Source organism: Crocuta crocuta, unplaced genomic scaffold (assembly GCF_008692635.1).
Source record: "Crocuta crocuta isolate KB4526 unplaced genomic scaffold, BGI_CrCroc_1.0 scaffold170, whole genome shotgun sequence".
In the NCBI taxonomy this organism is placed as follows: domain Eukaryota; kingdom Metazoa; phylum Chordata; class Mammalia; order Carnivora; family Hyaenidae; genus Crocuta; species Crocuta crocuta.
Genome location: NW_027527853.1, coordinates 8,043,422 through 8,055,905, shown reverse-complemented (window position 1 = coordinate 8,055,905; position 12,484 = coordinate 8,043,422).

Here is a 12,484-nt window from a genome sequence, read left to right as displayed (position 1 = left end):
TGGAAGAAAAGCTGGATTTTCCCCCCCTCTATTGTATAAGTCAATCTGATGAAACAGATACCTGATGGCTCTACCTGCTGGCTCTTTGCCGGGGCATTTTTATGATTATGCACCAACTGCTCAATCTCGTCAGATAATTTTTTTCCCCAATAAAATTGCAGCTAACTTCTGCACAAAGCTGATACCATTCTGCCACTCAGAATTCTTACACTGTATCAAAGTCACTGCACCAAATACCAGGCAGCACACGCAAGCTAGTCTGGAGTGAAGTGCAGTCAGTAGAGTGGCAGGTTTCATTTCAAAACCACAGTGTAATTGAATAAGCTTTTACTTTCTCAGGCACTAGATAAAACACTGAACGTTATCATTACTAAGAAAAGGGAGTCTTTCTGCATTTTTTTTTCTCTCCTCTACCCGTATCTCTTTATTTCCACACCATATAATGCTCTTGTATTCATACATAATTTAAAGGGAAAATAGCTCATAATGACAGAATCAAGAAATGCCTAAAAGTAACCTGAAATTTAGGTGGTAGCCACACTGGGTTAAAATCTTGTCTTTAGCCCTAGGACATATGAGGGTGAAAGCCAGACACTTGTCCATTCTTAAGAGGCCAGTTCAATAGCAGAAATGTGTGAAGTGTAAATTAAGTGTCAGACAATACAGTGGGTTCCTGGTGGGTGTTGGAGACAGAAAGAATGAGTTGAAGTGGCTTTGCTTGAGGGGCTCAGAGTCTGGAAGGGAAAACAGACAGTATGATAAAGAAACCTATAGTGGGTGCTTGGGACCCTAGAGGGGGAACACCTATTCTTCCATATAGTTTATTTTTGCCAGTTACATTTGCTTTGGGATTTTATCACTCATAACTAAAGGGTCCTAGCTATTATGGTCTCTTAGTCCTAGCATAATACTGTTCATCAGTCCTTATTCTCTGTGACCTATACAGTCTCTCTCCTGGCTCCTCTCATGGCTATGTCCCCGACTTTTGATTCCTGTGCTCCCCTAAGTGTCTTCTACACATTGGCAAACTCATGGAGGAATGTGCTATTACTAGTGTAGGTTTACCTTCTCTTGATTGATCAGCAGGTGTCTTCGAGCTGTACAGCATCTTTAAGAATTAGAGAAAAGAGGTTAACTTTCTGCTGCTGCGAATTCTCACATGGTTTGATCACTAGCTACTGCCGGAATACAACTGGCGTTCTGGGTTTTGAAACTGGCCATGTGGCTTAGCTGGTTACAGAATCCTGGGTTTTGCACTCAAAGTTTCTTCTCTGTCTCTTTCTGGGTGGAAACCACAGAAGCCCAGTCACAGAAGTCTGTTGGCAAGTTGCTGAACTTGCCAGACAGGGGCTCACGTCTGTTGCTTCTTTAAAGTCAGCCGATTTATTGTGATGTCAAGGACCTCAAGGGGACACCTGGCCCTCTCTGGTTGCCATTTTAAGAGGCAGATTGGGTCCAGTATAATGGAAATTTAACTGAGTGAGTGTTTTTATATTTATTGCATAAGCATTTTTCTTCAGCACCTGTGGGCATCAGGTACTGAGCTAGGAAGTGAAAAGACACAAATGCCCTCATGTAATTGATAGCCAGACAGGGGAGGCTGCCATGAAACCAAACAGGCACACTGCGCTGTCATGGAAGCTAAAGAGAGAGTTGGAGGGGGCAGAGTGGAGAGCTAGAGAGCTGAAGAAATCTCCACAGAAGGGGTCACATTTCAGCTGGGTCTTGAAAGACAGTGCTTCATCAAAGAGGGCCGAGCAGCCTGTTCAAAGGCACTGGAGTGAGAAACAATGCAGCATGATTGGGGAATGATTGTAGTGTAGCCGGGGAAGGAGGAAAGAGGGTTCAAGGGATGGACAAGTTCTGCCCCAGATGGAAGTAGACTGTTTCTCTCCTGCCTATGCATTCATTCCCTGTTAGCGTCTCCTCTCCTTAGCGGAGAATTTCTACTTCCTCTCTTCTTCCCAGAGGCTAGATTTTTAATAACTCACTGCTCTCAAAATGTAAATTTCAACATGTTTTGGGAAACAATGTTACATTTTTGACCCTGACCAGGGAGGCTAACTTTCATGAAGAGGTATTCAAATGATCTGAAAGAACTAATACAATTTTTTTTAAAGTGTGATGTAGCCAGCAATTTCTACTTAAGGAGAAGCTGCAACACTTGGGGCATCAGATTCGTAGTTTTACCATCAAACAAAATGGAAAACAGAGCCCTGCAGCCTGTACAAGTGCTCTAGTCACGAACATCACACCCACAAAATGGTTGCAGCAGCATATAAGCATCAAGGAGAGCCTTTCTGTTGTTGTTGTTGTTGTTTTTTAAAGTTTATTTATTTTGAGAGAGAAAGAGCGAGAGGGAGAGAGAGGGGGAGAGAGGGAGAGAATGAACAGGGGAGAAGCAGAGACAAAGGGGGACAGAGTCTCCAAAGCAGCTTCTGTGCTGATAGCACAGAGCCCCATGTGAGGCTCAAACCCACAAAACATGAGATCATGACTTTAGCTGAAGTCAGATGCTTACCCTACTGAACCACCCAACACCCCAAAGCTTTGTGTTCTTGAAACTAAATACCTGATGCATAGGAAGGTGATTTTTACTATAAGCATACACACTTTTAGAATTTCAATTTTTCAAGGTTGAAGGTAAACCAGTGGGAGAGAGATGGATTAACCTGCGATTCTCAGATGTACACCAGACCACACACAGACCTTTTTAAAAATAAAGGGCTGGGGGTTGATCTGGAAATAGCTTTTTTTTTTTTTAATTCCACAGAAAATTTGGTCCACAGTTATATTTATAAATTCCAGGAATCAATGGCCACTTATGGATATGTCCAGTCATAAGACTGTTAGGCAATTTTGTGGGTGAGTAACTAAATGATGTAAATAATCCCCCCACCTATTCAAGATTGAATTGTGTGTGAAAAGAATTTGTTGGCATAGAATGCCCAAGTGTTTTAATTGTGAAAGATCGTTTGAAAACCATACTTCAAACTCTAACCATTCTGGCAGTCTAATATAACAATACATAGACAGTATATACAAAATATATGGTTCAATGTAACAAACATGACTCCATAGCTCAACTGCTATTTTTGTTGATAATATTTCTGTCACTTTGGGCCACTAATTCATAAGTGTTTTCCAGCCACAGGCAAACTCATAGAGGAATATGCCATTACTAACATAGGATTACTTTCTGCTGTTGTAAATTCTCACAGGGTTCGTTGTTTTAAAAAGTACTGAGTGGTAGAACATTTAATAAAAAATTTAGGAGGTTTATAGCAGAAAATCAAGTTAAACATGAGCTTTCAAATAGCATAAAATAACACGTGGTCTCCTTAGTGACACTTCAAGTGTGTGTCTACTGAAAGGAAGACCAAACTGGTGACGTCTGGGTCAGTGCCCCACCCCACAGAGAATGGAGATAAACAAAGACAAAAAGCATTCTGCCTGAACCAGGCAGAGCAGGGAGACAATTCTTCCAAGGCGGGGATGGGGGGGGTGGTGGTGGTGGTGGTGGTGGTGGTGTTGCTACCAGAAAATAAAAGATGCCCAGAAAATAACAACAATATAAGTCCACTACAACTATAAATCAGATACACTGTTATTTGTTTTCTCAAAAACTACCATTAAAGCAAGGGTATGCAAAATATGGCTGTTTCATTCAGCTTCATTTTTTTGAGACACTTTTTAGAGTGGAACACCAACGTATGCATATATTAGCCACTTCAAAAATACAGGAAGAAAAGGAAAGAAGGCATGTAGGCAGGTAGGTTCCAGCATGAAAAAACTGTGTTGATACGCTTCAAAGAGGAATATCGTTTCCAATGTATGCAACATTAGATGAGAAAGTTATTGTAAAACAGTATGGTTTTTGTCAGTGAAGTGCTAAGATTTGCATGTGAGATGAAAACGAGCGGTTGTTTTGGTTGCTTTCCCAATCAGATCTACTGTTCATTTGTGTCAATTTCAAAGTTGTTTCTATCAAAGTGAGTAGAATCAGACACAAGTAACAAATGCAATGAGAAGTTACAAGTTGTTACATGCTACAGGCTAAGCATTTTCTATTGGCACCATTTTTGCAAGGCCAGCAGTTTGTCCAAGAGTAACAATTTAGAAGCTTAACTGATGACCAAGCCACCAAATAGATCCTAACTCCATTTCACTCTTCTGCTCAATTTACCGTTGCTTTGATTCTTTGATTTTTCTTTCGCATGTTCTCTTCCCATTGTGCACAGTAAAACCTATACAAAACTCCATTCTCCACTCTTCTCACCCCACATAACCTATTTTCTCTAAATACTTTAGTACAATAATCACCTTTTCCTGTTTCTTGTCTTTTCCTTTTTCTCCTTGTCCCTCCCCTCCCCCCACACACAATTATTTCCCGATTTCTTGTCCAGATGGATGTAGAGTTGTAGAAGTGTACTGAGGAAAGGTTTGGGGAAAATGAAAAAAATATATACAAATATCATGAGGAATGGAAAATAAAAGAGAATAAAATAAAAAATGAGAAAAGAAAGCCTAAAGACAGTACACTGCTTTGGTATAAAAATAGAGACTATGTGCGGGACTTGCACACTGAGACTAAATGGAAGAGGTCATGGCCACTAGCTATCTGCAAGGCTTTTAAGCTGTCCTTCTGGACTCCTTTCTGAAGGCAAATGGATGTGTGGAGGGGAATTCCTCAAAGTGTTTAAAGGGATAGACACTGTCCTACTTCCTCTCTACAGCTTGGAAAGTAACCTTAATACAAAGTCTCCGCAGGAGAGATACGGGAAGAAAAGGAAAAGAGAAAAATGGGCTTTGATGCTAGAGCTTGGAAATGTGGAAAAAGGGAAAGATACAGCAAATAGTGAAAATAGTATCATTGCTTAGATGTAACTTGTGGCTCTCTGTGGACAAAATTTTCACTAAACGCATAAAAGTGGTCATGGTTTTAAAGGACCTTTGCCAAAAGGGTAAAGGTTTAATAGCTGTACTTGGGTTTATTATGTATTTTGTGAGATTCATTTTTAGTAACAGAGGCAAATAAGAGTTGGTAACTAAATGTAGGCTTCTTAATCAAAGATGATGGTTTTGACGCATAGACACCCTAAATTCACAGGGATTTGGCAACCCTGACCCATCTACAGGCCTTTGTGGGAAAAAGTGAGTTTGCGAGCCAGCAGAAACAAGGTTTGTTTTAATTTTGGCTGTAACATACACTAGCCCTGTGACTAGCACAAATGGTGGGTCTTAGTTGCAACCTCACAACTATGAATTGGGGAGGAGATAATGAGCAGAAGCGAATGGGCTTATCTATGAGATAGATTTCAATAAATAATAAAGCTGTACAATGTGAGGGATTCTTAAATGCCCAACACACATGTTAACACTAGACGGACTTTTTTTCAAAATTCCTTTCTTGTTGATTTCCCTGGTGATTCCACTGTCAGGAAAGATGGCCTGCATGACTTTTGATTTAGACTGCATTGAGATTCTTCTTCCTAGGTTACTAAATGGGGAATTTTTTGTCAAGCTGCCATATATATTCGAGAATAATCTCTATTTTCTGCTGCAGAGTTCTTGGTCTCCAATCAAGTTTGGTGATGGTGTTAATCAAAGGCATTAGAGCCTCTTGAAGAGGGGTATACAAAAATAAGCCTCTTTCAAAGTGAAAACCTTAGATTTTTGTGTGAAAATCACCCAAAGTGATTGTGGATTTGTCAAGTTTTGCTTGCATTTCTCTCAGTTTTGGTTTATGTATTTTGGAGCTATCTTATTAAGGATATAAACATTCATAACTGTTTGATGGATCACACCTAATGATTAATAAAACATACTCTTCTTTCTCTTTTTAAAGGCTTTCTTTTCGTTCTGTTTTTACCTCACAGTTACTTTTCTCAGAAATTAAAACTGCTGTGCTTGCTTTCCTTTCGGTTGTGTTGACTTATGATATTGTTTTCCCTTCCTTTACATTTTCAAGCCATCTGTGTCACTGTCCTAGGTCTCTTGTGGACAGCATAAAGGTAAACAGTGTTTCATCAGATTCTTCGAGAGCTTTGTCTTTCAACAGAAGATTTTTGTTCAATCACATTTATTATAATTTCTAACATATTTAGACTTAATTTCGTTACATATTTCTAATTGTTTTTGTTATCTACTTACTAGGGCTTCTTGTTCTTCTTTTTCACTTCTCTGTATTCTATTTTTTTCTCTGAGCAATTTTTCCCTGTAGTAGTTTGGAAATCATATTTCTTATTCTTCCATTGATTCTCATTACATTTCTTTAATATCCCACTGATTTTATTTCTGTTTAAAAAATAAAAAAATAAACTTTGTGGGCCATCTGAGCCCCTCAGTTGGTTGAGCGTCCGACTTTGGCTCAGGTCATGATCTTGTAGTTCATGATTTTGAGACCCATGTCAGGCTCTGTGCTGACCGCTCAGAGCCTGGAGCCTGCTTCAGATTTTGTGTCTCCCTCTCTCTGTGCCCCTCCCTGCTCAAGCTCTATCTCTCTCTCAAAAACAAACAAACACCAAAAAGATTGTTTTAAAAACTTTGTATTCAACTTCATATCCATGCAGAGAAGTGTTCAAATAAATTTTCACAAATTGAATGCCTGTGTGTAACCAGAACCCAGATCAAAACATGAAAAATTAACATCCACCCGAAGCCTCTCCCCTGAGATCCTTCCCACCTACTACCTCTCTGCCAAGGGGAGCTTCTGGTCATACTTCTAACGCCCTAGCTGAATTGTGCTGATTTGTGAGTGTGACATAAATGCAGTCATACTCTTTAGCATTTGGCTTCTTTTGCTCACCATACTGCTTGCGCCATTTATCCAGGTTACTTCATGCAGCAGTAGTTTGTTCATCCTGGTTTCTGTACAGCAGGAAGCACATAGTATTTCACTGTATAACTCTCTGCACTTCAGCTATCCAGTTTACTGTTGACTGTTCATGATCCTTTTGAGTTGTTTTTTGCCATTATAAATAACGATGCTATGAATCTGCTTGGACCCGTCTTACAGTGAACACACGACGCATAAAACTGGGTATGTACACCTCGCAGCGGCAGTGCAAGCGTCCCAGAGCCTGTGTATAGCCAGCTTCAGGAGGCTTTTAGTAGGTCGAGTAGAGACGTTTTACTGCCAGTTTTCCAGAATGGGTGTACCATCTTGGACTCCGAACACTAGCTAGTTCCACAACCTTGTCCACACTTTATTTCCATCTTTTTCCGTTTAAGTCAATGTAGTGAGGGTGTAATAATCTCACATTACAGTGTTAATTTGTATTGCCTTAATTAATGACTATGCACTTGAGTATGTTTTTGTGTTCACTGGCCGTTTAGATCTCCTCTTGTGTGACATCTTTGTTATTTTTTTCTACTGTGTTATGTGCCTTTTTACTTACTGTTTTGTAGTTCTTTGTTTCTTAGATATGAAAAAGATAAAGATATTTATATGTGTGGATATAGGGAAGGCAAATATATCCTTCCAGTTTTGTGTCTTTTGATGAACAGTAGTACTTTATTTTTTTTAATATTTATTGAGAGAGAGAGAGTGGGGGAGGGTCAGAGAGAGAGGGAAAGAGAGAATCCCAAGCAGGCTCTGCACTGTCAGGTCAGAACCCGACATAGGGCTTGATCTCATGAGCTGTGAGATCATGACCTGAGCCAAAGTCAAGAGTCAGTCGCTTAACGACTGAGCTACCCAGGTGTCGTCCCAGAAGTACTCGACTTTAATGTAGCACAATTCATAACTTGTCCTTTACAGTTAGCTCTTTTCGTGTTCAATTTATGAACTCTTTACCTACCAAAGACCTGACAAAGATACTTTATTCTATTATTTTTAATATGCATATATAATCAGATTTTTCTGGAAATATTAATAGTTAGAACAAGAATACCTTTACTTCCTTTCTCTTTCTCTTCCTAGACTCCTTCCATGTTGAGATGTCCTGTCAACTTAGATTTAGATTGTTACTGTCTCTTTTTCTATTTTATGGCAGTTACTATTCTATTTCATTTTTATTTTCTTTTAAATTATATTATTCTATTTTATTCCATTATTTTTCTATTTTGTTTTTTGATTTCCTGTTTTTATTTGTTTTCCTTTTTCTATTTTATTTTCTATTTCTACAGAAAGTATTAGAGTTCATCTTGATGTATTTTTATATATGTATTTTTCTGCATCTGTCTATTTATAGCTGTATTACACTGATGTAACTATATCCCTAACATATCTCTGGTACTCCAGAAGGCTCCTATGTAGCCCATTCCACTAAGACCTACAGTGGTTGATTATACATCAGTGGTCAGCTGACACAGCTCCCTCGTACATACTAATTTACCCCAAGAATGGGCACAGTTTTCTCCCTTCCCATTTCAAAGCACAGTGTATTAGCCAGGGTAGGCTGCATTATGCTGAGTAAACAATCTGAAAATCTGAGCAGTTTAAACTAAAATCACTTATTTTCTGCTTATGTTACATTTTCTGTTCATCTTAGTCACTTGGAACCCAGGCTGATGGAGACTTTTTTTCAGAGGGAGTTTCCACGTGTTTGGGTTTTATTAGGGAGCACCCCACTTCCAATACCAATTTCTGGATTCGTCAGGTTAGGCTAGGTTAAGCTACAGCTTAATGTTCTCACCTAGATTTCTGCCTCCCCAGGGCTGCCTGGTATTTTGGATACTGGGTGGTTCTAGTTCTGCATCAAAACTTAGTGTCTCTGCCGTAAGTTTCCCTTGTGTTGAAAATGGATACATTGTCAGTATAGGTTCATCAGCTGTACCAACATAGCACCTGATGGGGGATGTTGTTAACCGGAGAGTCTGTGCATGTGTGAGTCCCAAGGGTTTATGGGAAGTCTCTGCCCCTTCCTCTCTATTTTGCTGCAAATCTACGGCTGTCTAAAAAAATAAATCTTCAAATAATAAAGAAAATGGATATACTGTTGTTACTCACCTCATGAGGGTGGCTGTAAGAACAAGGTGATTATAGACATATGTAAAGAGACTGGTGTTTTTAAAACACGTCTGCAAAATCTCTAATTCCCCTGCCATCGTGACAAAAAATGTATGTTCCTTCCCCTAGAACTTGGACAGAGTTTTGCGGTTACCCTGATGAACAGACTGTGGCAAAGTGACAATTGAAGGCTTCTGACTCTAGCAGTGAAAAGCCTGTGCAGCTTCCTTCTCTTGGGGTGCTGACTCTCAAGAGCCTTCAGCTGCCAAGCAAGAGGTCTAGCTGATGCAAAATCTCCATTTGGAGAGACCTGAGAAAGAGAGGAAGAGAGACAGAGAAAGAGACAGGGAGAGACTGAGATCTGAGCTCCAACTGGTCCAGTCACCAACTTTTGAATCTTCTAGCCCAGGTCCCACAAAAGTGAAGAAGCCCTCACAATGACTGAAGCCCTAATCTTTGTCTGCCTGTACCTGTATGTGGAGCCCAAGTACGAACCACCTGAGCCCAGTCAACCCTCAGAATCTTGTGAACTATTCCTATTAAATCATTGCTTCACACCATCATTTTTGTTACACCAGATAACTGGAGCAGAGCTTACCCCTTGAGGTATTATTCTAAGTATTTCTCTGTGTAGTTAACTCATTTGCTCCATAGCTCGATGCTTCCCACTTTACACACTGGACAGTTTATGTACAGAGAAGTTAAATGCATCACGTGGCTTTTTTTTTCAAATAGCCCCAAATCTAGTAGTATAAAACAATGATTCTGCTGACCTGGGCCTGGCTCACCTGATCTTCACTGGCCTCATTCACGCATTTGAAATTTGCTGTTGGCTCACTGATGGCTGGGGAGTCTGTGATGGCTTCCCTCATATTTATGGCATTTACTCACTGTCATCGGGGGACACCAGGGTGACCGAGCCATGTGATCTCTCACATGATCTCTCATGTGATCTAGCAGGCTAGCCTGGGCTTGGTCACACAGTGGTGGTGGTGTTCCATGAGAATGAGTGGATCATTCAAGAGCCCTTGAGGCCTAACCTTGGGATCAGTGCAATGTCATTTCTGCTATAATTGATTCATTAGATCAGGTCACAAGGCTAGCCCAGTCTAGGTGTGAGGAAGATAAAATCTTCCTCTTGCTGGCGAATCGTATTGCAAACAGTGGGGTACAAGAGGGGAGATTCTTGGGCCATTCTGCCACAACATGTCCTATTACGTAACTTGACTACTGTTACACAGGTCCTAAGTGACAGAGCCAGGGTCTGAACCCAGGCAGTAGGGCTCTGGAGGGCATACTGCTTGCTACTACACTACACTGAGAATGGTAGCTAGTGTTCGTTCTTGGCGAAAACCACCTTAAAAGGCAGGCTGGTTGGCTCCTCTATCAAATCAGAAACCCAGGGTTTTCTCCACATGTTAGAGCAGATGGTTTCAATCTGTGCTTGACCACTTACCAGCTATTTGTTCTGGGGTAAATTACCCAAACTCCTTGCATCTCAATTTCCTCATAGGAAAAGTGATTGTTTTTGTAAGATTAAATACGATAATAAGGTACAGTCAGTTCTGCTGTAACACAACGTATGCATTTCTAAAAATCACTGTGCCGTGCAAAATAGCACAACAAAAACCACAGGGCTCGTGGAAAAAGTGAGGTTGGAGGCATAACACTAAACCATCCGTGACATACATTAAAACAAAGAATAAAACTGTAAAGAAGATGGCAATGGAATTTTACAGGACAAAGGGTTAATCTGTGAATACTACAATAAATATGGCCTCGTATTAGAAAAAAGACCTGACATCTGTTTGTGAAACTGGGTATCGGAAGGGTTGCAGCTTGCATGTTACTGTGGATGGGGGATGGGAGGTGGTTCTGAAGTTGGAGGACATATGGTGACACTGGACATGGATGAGCTGCCTCATGACAGGGGGGAACTGAGGCAGCTGGTGACATACGTGCATGCACATGCGGTGTGCGTTCCTAAGTGGTTTGTTTCAGCTGAGCGAGATGTTTTGACCCAGTGCTTCTTCAAGACAGGATTGTACAGAAGCAAGTGAAATTCATGTTGCTTGCATGAATAGACCAATCGCTTGTGTTTTCAAAACCTGCATTTGAACAGAACTGACTGTAGATTTATTAGCATACATCTCAGCTTTCTTCTATCTCAGTCATCCCTATGAGCAATGAAGACTCACTGAATGAAAACACAAAAAAAGACATAACCTGTTCACTGGCATGGATGTGTGTGAAGAGGGAATGTGTGGGTGTCCAGCAAGGAATCTGGAAAAACTAAGTCCAGTGAGCAAGAATTGTCAATGTGTTCCAGAGAGTCCTAGTGTCCTGTCTTCCTGGCAGGTAAATCTCAATTTGGAGATGGACGTGTCAGGCCTAATGACATCTGTTCTTAAGGACGCACAACTTTCTCCTCCTGTTCCCAGGCCATGCTCCACCAGCAAACTTGAGGTTATGATTTACCTCCTTGCGCCATTAGGAGGCTGCATTCTCCTGCTGACATAAACGTTCTGAACCACTTGGCACTTACATTCCTTCGTGTAAATGGCTAAATTGGCACACTGTTTTGTACATCAGTCTCTTGTAAATTCCTGGGATTGATCAACTACGAGTACACTGACACATTCCACTTTCCGGATCTGCAAAGCTGCGGAGCAGATGCTGGAATGCCGTGACACTGAGAAGTGACTGTGCCCCGCCAAGCCTGACAGCTGCCTCCCCAGACGCCACACTTGCCCATTCTCTGGCTGCAGGAGTGCCGGCATGTAACTGCACCAAGTCTGGACACACGTGCATGGGAGCAGATATAAAGCAGGCTTCCCAAGTTCTCTTAGAGCAGGACCAATTTCTTTGTTCGCTCGCAGTTAGCTTCAATAGCTGGGCTCTGAACCTCAAGGCACAATAGCTTCACTTACAAGACTTGGATTTTGGATAGCTGACTTTGAATGAATTTGCACCTGCGAATACTGACTCTTCTCCTTCTTCAGGGGGTAAATTACCTTAGAAAGCAAAGAAGTATGACATTCAGCTGTCTACTCTAGTCCCTATTCATTTGGAACCGAACCTGAACTAACGAAAGCACACGTGATTAGTGTCATCAAAGAGAAGTTGGAGAGAAAGAGACTCGCATTTTGTCTCACTGTAGTACTGTCAGACATCGAGCTCCGTGATTGGGTCTGAAATGCACCACTTTTGAAGATGCCAGGTTTGTAGTCTTTTCTCTTACCGATTCAGAGAATTTGTAGGCTTTACCTGTGGATGAACGCATACTACTACAAATAAACCAGAGATGTTTGCAGACATTTGCTGTAGTTTGAAGGCAGAAATAATTGGCCACTTAGGTAGATTGGAACCATGACCATTATCTGAAATCTTCTAAAGCTTGTAAAGTTCAGTATTATCAATACCTGTCATCTCATAAGAATACCCTAGTATTTAATTCAATCGTAGTTTGCATATTTATAGGATGAAATATTATTTCTCTATGGTTGCCTGCACTGTCACTGTCTTTAAGTA